Source organism: Bos grunniens, chromosome 4 (assembly GCF_055505025.1).
Source record: "Bos grunniens cultivar Pamir isolate PY7600 chromosome 4, Bosgru_T2T1.0, whole genome shotgun sequence".
Taxonomy (NCBI): Eukaryota; Metazoa; Chordata; class Mammalia; order Artiodactyla; family Bovidae; genus Bos; species Bos grunniens.
In genome coordinates this window covers 41,608,742-41,619,852 of record NC_141168.1, presented here as the reverse complement: position 1 = coordinate 41,619,852, position 11,111 = coordinate 41,608,742, and the positions used below count along the sequence as shown (strand labels likewise).

Genomic DNA, 11,111 nt, shown 5'->3' with positions numbered 1-11,111 from the left:
CTCTCCCTCTCTTTCTAATCAGAGACTTAAAAAAAAAATCTGTCCCAACCATGCGATCACAAGAGTCGGACACAACTGAGTGACTAAAACTTTCACTTTCATAGACTCCGATGTTTTGTTATTGTGAGTTAAGTAAAGGTGACATTAAGATGATTTCTTAATGGAATAAAAATTGAGTCTGCTTCTTAGGCTATGTTTAATTCAAATTTTTGCCATTGATTTTTTTTTTTTTTTTGAGGGGTGGGGGATGTAATCAGCCACATCATCACTTTCAGCCTTTTACATGAATAAAGAGCTGAAGAGGTGGATTTTAGTAAGATCTGGGTGAGTGTTCAAATCAGTGTCTAGCATATTCAGTCCCCCAATCACCTTGTGACAAATGGCAGCTGGCTCAGTTTCAGACTGCTGCCACAGATCCACATGGGGACTGAATTCATGACTGAGATGCATTAGAACAACCACGGCAAAGCGACTGAGCAATGGACCAGTGAACGTGACTAATGATGCCAAAATCTCAGCTTCTGTACGCTGGTGCCGAATCAAATCTTGGAGACAGAGTTTTAGATGAAGTAGAAAAAATATAGCTTTACTGATCTGCCAGGCAAATGGGGACACAGTAGGCTCATACCTTAAAAGCTGTATGTCCCAACGCAGGGGGAATTAGCGAGACGTTTTACAGCAGTGGTTCCGCTACCATACCTCTTAGGGGACTCCTTTCTTAGCACATTCCCTTATGGCTCCTAGAACAAAACGACAAAACCACTGCTCAGTCCCACATATAAGCAAACCCTAATGATCAAAACCACCAAGTTCCTGGCACTAAATAGTTTCCGACATTTCTTTTTGACCAATATAAACAAAATGTGGTGTTTGAAAAAAACCTATGTTTATATTGAACACATCAGTTTGTGTATTCAAAGGAAGACAAAAAGAAGGTTGGGAATTAATATACACATGCTACTGTATGTAAGATAAATGACCAACCAGGACCTACTGAATAGCACAGGGAACTCTACTCAGTATTATGTGATAACCTATATGAGAAAAGAACCTGAAAAAAAAAATGAATATATGTCTATGGATAACTGAGTCACTTTGCTGTACACCTGAAAAAAATCCAATAAAAAAATTTTTTTAATTAAAAAAAAAAGACACAGACCACTGCTGCCCAATGTGGCAGCCACCAGCCACATGGATCTATGCCCACATACATCTAAATTCATTCAAATAAGATTACATCAAAGTTTAATTCTTCAATCACACTAGCCACATTTCAAGTGCTCAATATAGAAGGCTAGTAACTATTGTATACTAGCACACAGGACATTGCTACCATCAGAAGAAAGTTTTGTTAGGCAATGTTGGCCTAAAGGGATGTATACCAGATAAGAGGATACCACAGATATCCTCTGATACCACTGATATCCTCTGATACCACTTATATCCTTTGATAACACTGATAAGAGAATACCACTGATATTCCCAAGTATTAGTAGTGATTATCTTTAGAAATTGAGATTGGAGGGTGGAGGAAAAGCTGTTTTCTAATTTATGTGCTTGTTGAGTTCAGTTACTTCAAGGAGTCTTATCTACTTTTATTCTTTTTTAACATGAAAACCTTGAAGTTTTGGTGAGGAATCTAACTTATAATTAAATGTATATTGGAGCCATGTTGGGGCAATGTGTTCTGTTTCTTTTTATACATTTAGAAATCAAGCTGTTTTTCAGTAGAATTAGAGTATGCCCACATGAGTGCTGCTCCATGATCAAAGCAGACTCATTCTCACTGGGTGTTGTTTTGTTTTTTTCCCCTATTTCTATTCTATGGATAAAGGAATGAAGGAACATTAGCTTGGAAGCAAAATTGTACATTGAACTGAGTTTTGAGCTTCTATTGTGGTTTGCCCTGTCCATCACAGTATAAGGTTGAATGTGACTCTCAAGGAACTTGCAGTCTAGTGGGAAAATTGATCTATAAACATATTATTCAAGACAGAGGGGCAGGCATGATGATGGAAGTATATGCAGCAAGTGATAGGAATCCAGGTAGGGTCATTAGCCCCACTCTGAAGATCAGAAAAGACACAGTCCAACAGACTTAGAAAAGGGTGTGTACATATTAATGAGGAAAAGAAAGGATTTGGTGAAGGAGAAGATATCCATGGAAAATGATATCAGCAAAGGAAGGGGTTAAACCAGAGGGGAGTATGCAGTCCCAGGCAGGGTGGCCCCCATAGGGAGAGGCCATCCTTTAGCTGAAAGGCTTATGCTCTGCCTGAATCTAGAAGAGATAGACATTGGACTCTTCCTAAGAAGATCATGAGCTTCATGCCCAACAACCCTGAGTCTGAATCCTTGATGCTTCTCTTCCCAGCTAATTGAATAAATAATCCACCTCGCTGATACAAGCCTCATTTCTCTCTGTGCAAAATGCCCAATGATCCCCAGCTAGCAGGGTGAGGTAAGAACCAAGCAGAATAAGGTGCATACAGCAGAGCACACTGCTGGCCCTGATGCCCTATGATGCTCTGTTGCTTTCTTTGTTTATTCCAATTGTACCATTTGATAAAGTGTCTCATTACTGGGACTCATGGAAGAGGAAGAATCTTGATAATATCATCACTGGCATCATTATACTGAGCATCCTTTTGTGCTCAAGGTCATCACAGTACCTGTTTCCATCCTCCTAACAAACACCTGAAGGAAACATTATTCCCCCCATTTTGGAGCAGGTAAAGCTGAGATTTGGAGTGGTAAAGTAATATTCCCAAGCTCCCATGCCCAAAAGGAAGCCCCAGGAGCTGCAGCAACGTCTGGCTGGCCGGCTGGCAAGCTTCTGTGCACAGTGCTTCTTAAGTGGAGCAGCTGAGCATCATTTTGAGGCAGCTGAGAATCCACTATTATGAACAGATTTTGGAAATAGTTTGAACAACAAAGAATTATCACTCATGATCTCAGTTTCCTGAAGGACTGCATACAGGAATCTGATTTTAAAAGCATAAAGTTTCTCTTAGGATAGTGTCCTTGTATGACTTAATTTTTCCCCCAAGTCAGAAAGGTCAGCCTGATTTGGACCTTGACCTTGGTCAACCAGGCTTTAGCAAGCCTGGGCAGACTTCCAGCCACCTCAGTCAGCCTCCAGGGGCTCTAGGTGGCTGCAGGGCAGACCCTAGGAGACCCCTGGACTCCAGCTGCAAAAATTCTGATCAAGGAATAATTTGAATATTAATAACAATTGTTGAAGTGATAGCCACAAGCAGTTTCTCCGTTTGACAGTAGGCAACACAGATACATCTTCAAATCCCCAAAGTCCAGGCTCAGGCATTGACCCCAGACAGGTGTTAACCAAGCCAAGGAGCTTACTGGCTGGAGCCAAGAGCTCCATGACCCTCTTAGCTCGGGTGGAGCCCATCCCCCACCCTCTCCTACACTGCCCTTTCCAGGCACCTCCTGGAGGCCCTCTGCCTCCAGTCAGCTTCTTGTTTCAAGAGAGAACAGAGGACGCCCCAAACCAGGAAAGACATTTTTAATCAGTTACCAGACGCCTTTGAACTTCAACAGGAGTCTCCCTCAAGGTGTACTTCAAATTTAAAGTGGAAGCCGCCGAGAGAGGCAGTCTGAGATAATCTGAACCAGAGTGGCAGAGGCCAGCCATGCACGTGTGTGTGTCAGCCAGACCTCACAGCCCCGTCTTGCAGACACAGACATTAGACACAGACTCAGAGCTCCCCACCTGCTCTAAGGATCACCCTGTAATTCTGCTTGGGTGCAAGCAAGGGAACAAGAGGTCACCCCTACTCAGTTCCCATTGGGACCAACATTCCTTTGGGGTCCCAAACCCATGGTTTTGTCATCTACAAGAATGACATGTTGATTATCATTTTTTAAATTTATTTTTAATGAAGTTTAGTTGATTTACAATAATGTGTTAATTTCTGCTGTACAGCAAACTTATATATACATTCTTTTTCATATTCATTTCCATTATGGTTTATCCCAGGATACTGAATACAGTTCTGTATATAGTAGGACCTTGCTGTTTATCCATTCTCTATATAATACTTGCATCTGCTCTGATTGTCATTCTTAATATGGTTGTTTATTATTTGCTATTTGTTATTTCAGGACTAAATAATTTCTCTGAGCCAGCAAACATTGTCCAAAGTGCTTCAGCAACAATTCCTCATTTAACCTTCCCCAAAACATTGCAAGGAAGGTAGCGTCATTCCCACTGTACAAATTAGGAAACCAAAGCTCAGAGAAGTTAAATAAACTGGCCTGGAATACAGTGTGGTGGAATAGGGGTTACTGAGGATATATTGTGATGATTAGGAAATAGGACTGGAGAGCAGAAAGCTGACTTTAGGAAAAAGAATATTTGTTAATTGGCTTTAAGTGACATCTGTGCAATTAGCCCTCATGTTGAACTGATCTTAATTTCCTCTGGGCCACGGATTTCCCATCAGAAAAATGGGACTCATGGCTCGGCCCTTAAGACAAACTCATTAATTAATTGACTCGTCTATAACCTCAATGTGCAAAGTCTTGACTCAGTTGTGAAGCACTTATATCTATCTGCTCATTCATAAAGCACTTACAAAAGGCATGAGGGCTGTGTGATATGTGTGCATATGTGAGTTAAAATGCAGCATCTATTTAGCCAGTGGTCCCCAACGCAGGCAGTGTATTGGATACTCTACAAATCACAGTTTAAATGATGGGGGACACTGAAGAAAAGGTATCCCTTTAGAAGAAATAATGAGGTCTTTTTGTCTAATTGCTCATTTATCACAGGATTTTATCTCAGTCTGCCAACCTGCAAAAAAGGAAAAGGCAGCCACAGATTTAGCCTTGTTCATCTACAACTTTAACCAGCATGTGCTTCTAATGAAGCCAAGACTTTCTGGGCTGGAGAATTTACTGGTCTAGAAGGTAACCGAATGTTCTATCACCTCCTCTAATTGAAGAGTAATAAAAATGTCACAAACGGTGTCAATTACCCATTGATGGGTTGCTTTCCTATTTACCTTTTAAGATATCAAGTGGTTCTGGAAAATACTCTGGCTGCATGTTTTTCCTCCCAACTGCCCCCACCCCCAGTAATATATCTTTCAGAAGTGACAAGGAGAGACAGTGTCGCTTGTTGATGTCTGGTCATTAAATATCTGTTGGAATCCGTGACTTAGGTTGGGTCCAGACATTCAATCACAGAATGGGGGGAAAAAGTCAAAATAAAAGCAAAATGTGAGTGTTGGTTAATTATGATCTAAAAGTCAATAAAGTCATCTGATGGCAGATTTAGGGGAACTCATTAGAGAGTGGAATTCAATTGTGGAGAAAAGCAAGCTGCTACAGCTCCGAAGTCAGCCAGTTTCATTAGGGTCCTCAAATGGGATGAGAGAAATGCCTCCTGGGCCTGAGTTCTGCACCCGCTCCCCATCCAATAGATCCCAGGAGAGCATCTGCAAAGTATTTACAGAGATAAGTCAAGAAGTAAGTAAAGAGCAAGATAGCCAGGTATCCAACACAAGCTACTTTCTTCTCATTTCACAGAATTAAATTGCTTGCTTCAAAAAGAATGCCAACCAAACTTCAGGACCATAAAGATTTCAGTGGACGCAGTCTTGCTCGGCCAGCATCAGGCATCTTAAAGCCACAGGCACCAGGGAGAGAGTTGCAACCCTTTTGTGTGTGTGACCATTTTGAGAGTTGCTATTAATAAGAAACCAAGTAGTGCTAGGCTGCAGAAAACGACAGTGAGAGCTCCTTGTGAGCCAGATAGTATATATTTGTTTAAGTGTGGAATTCGCTCTGGAACTTAAGTCTCCCGAAGCAAAGCCATAAAACAGGCAGTGTTTATCTTTGGCTTCTTACTGCCAGAATCCTCTCCTTTGAGGGGCCCTCTGCTCCCTGCACGTTTGTCCTCATGGCTCAGAGTCCTGCTCCTCGGTCTCTTGAAACTCACCTATCAATCTTCTGTGAGTCCTGCATCCTTCTCGTGACACCTTGCCAGGCTGTGAGGGAGTGACGAAAAGATGAGTGAACTGCAGCCTGTGTCTCCCGGGATCTGTGAATATTGTTGGAGAAAGAAGAGATGAAGGTATGTCAAGCATCCATCCTACTCTCTGGGCCTTTCCTTAAAAGAAAAATGTCCTCTTCTCCCTGCTTATCAGACAAGGTGATCTGATTTGAGGCTCACAAAATCTGAAACTCAGCCCATTTACCCAGATGGTCATACTTTAAAAAAAAGAAAAGAAAAGAAAGCTGCATGAAATCAGAGCATCTTCTCAAGCAATCAGACCCAAGCAAAGGGCGAGAGGCAAGGTGGTGAATTAGAACACTATGCACTACTGTGTGTTCTTACATGGGCCATTTCTGTTGTCCAGTCCTTAGGAGCCAGATTTTCTCTGCTTTAAAACATGGAAATAAAGAGCTGGCATGACATATTTCTCTGAAGGTGATGCCTTCCCTGGTAGGGAGGGATTTCATGTATCAATATGAAATAGATGGGCCCCAAAATAGAAAAAGAAATGGGCAAAAAGAAGAAATACATACCCATTAAAGGAGAAAAAAATTCAATTTTATTAATACCCAAGTCCAAATTAAAGAACTGTTAAGTGTCATTTTTCATCTATGGATAGTGTCCAAAATTGGCAAAGGATTGATGAAGAGGGGACAGCAGTTTGCTGCTTAGCAGCAAGTGTAAACGGACACAATCCTTTTACAGAGCAATTTTCTGATCAGTAATCGTGAAAATGTTCATAGCCTTGGGCTTGGTAATTCTCCTTCCAAGAATGTATCCTTAGAAAATAAGCTGAGATGCATTTAAGGCTCTGAGCACAAAAGCATCCAGCACCCCCCACCTCCCCGCATCCCCCCACCCCGCCCAGCGTGACTGCCTTGTCTGGGCTGGGCTGCCAGGAAGCCTCCTGCACCAGCTTACCCCCAGGGAGCAGCTTATACTTTTCAAACACACTGAAGGAATCCAGATGTGCTCCTGACCTCCTGATGGTCTAACCTCATGTCGGCCCTCTCTCCTTTAACCTCGGGGCTATTAGCAGGTTTCTGCCTGTGTCTCTGCCACTTACGCAGTCTGCATAGTGCCCCTCTGTCATGGAGGGTGAGTCATGAGTTCGCCTCTTCTTTCACTTCAGTCTCATCGAGCAGAAATTCCTGGAGGTTTTGGTGTGCATATTTCAGCCTGCCCAAGCATCAGCGCTGGGTGCAGTTTTTCCTCTTATTTTTTCTGTGGATTATTTTAATGGGGATCTGGAAGGAGAGGAATTAGACTCTTGTTATGATACCACAGACATCACCCAGAAGTCCTGGGTTCCTTTTCTAAAAACAAAAGAGCATCAGAAGGAGGTGAGAAGGGAGGAAAGGGGAGACCTCCATTTGTGGGGCTCCTCTTCATAATTGCAGATAAATCGCTGCAAGCTTGTCTGTTGGTGTGAGTTATTTTAAACAGTTTGCCAATTGTCTGGATGTTACTGAACGGGGATTCAGTGGGGAGAGGATTGTTAGAGAAAGGAGAGATGGACATATGTCAAACAGAAAGAAATATAGCTGGAGAATAGCAGACTTCTGGGGAAGAATAATTGAGATGTGATGCCATAATGCAAGAGAAAGGACTGGCTTGCCATGAAGGACCTTTAGAATCTAGAGCCAGGGTAACTGACATCTGGAGAAATCACAGGCATGATGTGCACCAAGAAGCAGAAGGGAGAGAGTTTTCTGAAAGTCTAATTTTGTCCCGTTTGCCATTTTTCCTACAAATCTGGTGGAAGCAATCGTCTCCTTTGCAATCCCTGAATCAAAGGTCCACCTTGATGAATGGCATAAAGTTGTTTACACAAAAACCATTTCTTCATGGAGTTATTAAGTTAGTTGGTTACTTTGAAAGTGAGGAGTAAATAGCCAAATGCGTTCAGAGTTAACATACAGACTTGACAGAACGCAACCATAGTGGTGTGGAGGCAGAGTTGGCATCGCAAACACTCTGTCGTTGTTTAGTCACTAAGTCATGTTCGACTCTTTACGACCCCATAGACTGTAGCAGGCTCCTCTATCCATGAGATTTCCCAGGCAAATACAGGAGCAGGTTGCCCTTTCCTTCTCCAGAGAATCTTCTTGACCCAGAAATTGAACCTGTAGCTCCTGCATTGTAGGTGAATTCTTTGCCACTGAGCCATCAGGGAAGCCCAGATTGCTTTCGAACATGCTAAACCATGCAGCTGTAGCTTGTCTTTTAGTGTTCATCTGAGGTCTACAGACCTCTCCTATTTTCCCATCTTCAAATGACCCATGTTTGATCTTCTCTAGAGGGTCTTTGGTTCTATATGGCACATCATAGTAAAGATAGCCATATAGACAGGGAAAATCCAGACTTGATTTGGCACTTTTTTTTTTTTTTTTTTTTAAATCACTGAGAACTTTCAAAAAATTGTCACTGAGTTCAAAAAAATTTGTTGTACATCAGTGATGTGCATGTGTGTGTGTAAAAACTGTTTTTAAGACCAGGCTGATTATAGCTGGAAAATGCTTGAGAAAAAACAAAGCTGATCAAGGAAATTTGGGTGATGTTTAACAGCTGTTTCCTGGGTACATATCTGTTATATTTTTTCAGCCACAATTAAATGTGATTTTAATAATCATTTGGTATTTAAATAATATACTATGATTGTCATATGGAATTTTAATTAAATGCACATTTTCTTCTAAAATATGAAGCGTTACCACTGTGAAAAGACCTTTTCTCTCCTAAGAAGATTTTTTTAAGAGTAATGTTCCCTGTGATTCAGTTTAAAAAAAAAAAAAAAAAGCAACCTTTTCCAATATTATTTACCCTCCTCCACTAATCCAGCATTTGATGAGTCTTGAGGGAAATGAAAGACAAGAATTTTAAACTAAGTAAGTGTTCTCATAATCTCCAAATGAGGATAATGAAAACAGTGCACAGAAGGATATGCGTAAGATAAAACATGCTTCAAGTAAATAGCACGTAAGAAGCAGAAGTTACTTCCATTCTGTCTCTGTTCAAGGCATTTCCTCTACGCCATGTTTGTAAAGCAGTCACATTCCATCTTCTTTACCTTTGTTCGCCTTTCCTTTGGGAAACTTTATATCTTACACATTTTCCCCTCAGCATTCAGAGTCTCTGAACTTAGATCTTAGTTAAAAGCAAGCTTGTAAATGGAACTTGTTGAATCACCATCCATTCTTCCCAGACTGCAGAAAATCAGTGTTTGGGTGCTCATCACACATGTGTGCTAAAAGCCCTTTTATTTTCTATCATTTTATATGATCGTCTTTAAAGTATTATTTTTCTGGTGGTGTCCTTTTATGATTTCTACCACCTGTTCACCTATTCTTACCTGTGGTCTCAATGTGTCTACTGAACTCTGACCAGCCCAGGATCTGAAGATTGGTATTAAAAATTAAATTCCTAAAGTAGTCAATGACAATTAAAAAAAAACAAAAAACTAAAATGTGTGACTCTTCCCCTTCATCAAGGGGTAACAGCTTCAGCAGCTGCCTTTCCTTTTTGTCCTTCTGTTTGCTCTTTATCTTCTTGGAAATCCAAGAACCCTTTCTGTTAGAAGCGTGTAAACCAGATTTCAGCCTCATTTCAGAGCAAAGGACACTTTGTCATCCAAGTAGTGAATACAAGACAACTTCCAGTTATTTTTTAAAGCCAAAGGTTAACATACTAAAGGGAAAACACTGTTTTCCCAAGCTCTAGTTGTTACAAAATGCCAATAAGCATCTTTCAAATATATTTAATCTATAAAAGCCACAGGACTTTTTTCTAATGTTTCAAGTCAACATTTTCTAGTAGTAAAAAAGTATATTTTCTAAAGTTTGGGGTAATGACATAAAATATACTTAACTGATTTTCTGCCCTTAAGTTTCAACCCTCCTATAGAGAGTCTAGAATAGAGTATAACAGATCTCACACTTGTTCACAAGTTGTGCACGAGGTACAATGGAGGTAATTTCAGCTAGAATATTTCACTGGAATTGTGAAAAGTACTGAATCTCTCTCCTATGGCTAGAAAGAGGGAGGAAATTGGGAGAGGTGGGGGAGAAGCAGGAAGAAGTCTTACCTACTCAAGAAGGATTCCTTGAATCTCAGCTTGGGTAAGAAAATGTCTCTCCCTATGGCATAAGGCACCTGATACCAGCTGAGCTGAGAGGTTAAAACAGGAGGTTGAAATCTTCAAAGTATAGAAAGGATTCCACAGGAGCCACCAAATGCAAGGGGCAGAGCAGATATCATAGGTTAAAGGATGGAACCAAGGACTAGAGGGCCAGAGAGACAGACCATGGAACCAAGTGCCAGAGCTCTCCAGAATGTCAACCGGGGTCCTTCATGACATTCCATAGAGTCACCATCACAGCACCAGGGCAGAGGGCCAGGATGCAGAGCGCAGGGCAGGGTCTGGGATGCAGCAGCAAAAAGTGAGGATAGAGAGACATTTCTGGTACCTGGAAAGCCCACAGGCTTCATGTCTGAGGCATTGGCAAATGGTACATAGATGTGAAAAGAGAGTATAATCTATCTCCTATTCTTCCATACTTCTCTACTGCTAAGGTAAGAAAATACAATTATCAGAAGGATGACAAATATGTGGAATAAAATCTAACACACCCTCCTTCTTAGCCCACAGTCAGCATTGCTAACAGACTATGGGACTCTTTGCATAAGCAAGTTTCAGAATTCTTTTCAATACAGTCTTCTTATTAATCTTAAGGACCACTAGGAGTTGACAAAGGGCATCCCCCGTGGCACTAATGGTAAAGAGTCAGCCTGCCTGTGCAGGAGACACAAAAGACGCAGGTTTGATCCCTAGGTGTGGAAGGTCCTCTGGAGGAGGAAATGGCAACCTACTCCACTATTCTTGCCTGGAAAATCCCATGCACAGAGGAGCCTAGTGGCTTACAGTCCATGGGGTCACAAAGAATCGGATATAAATAACTAAGCACACGCATGCCACCAGGAGCTGACACTTGAGTTAAACCCATTTGCCTTCTCTACTTTATGCTGATCTTTGATGCAGACAGTCTCTGCCTTTCTATCTTCTCTAGTTGCTTGTTGGCTGCTGGTGACA

The 11,111-nt window shown here is 41.4% G+C and overlaps 1 long non-coding RNA gene across 1 annotated transcript; it reads right to left on the bottom strand.

Moving 5' to 3' along the window:
• Nucleotides 1-3,895: 3,895 nt before the first annotated feature.
• On the bottom strand, nucleotides 3,896-7,236 carry LOC147373974 (uncharacterized). Its single transcript, XR_015163173.1, has 3 exons — nucleotides 6,944-7,236; nucleotides 5,966-6,067; nucleotides 3,896-5,462 (listed from the first exon to the last, which is right to left on the bottom strand). It is a non-coding gene; the product is annotated as an uncharacterized LOC147373974 (long non-coding RNA).
• Between the last annotated feature and the right edge of the window lie 3,875 nt (nucleotides 7,237-11,111).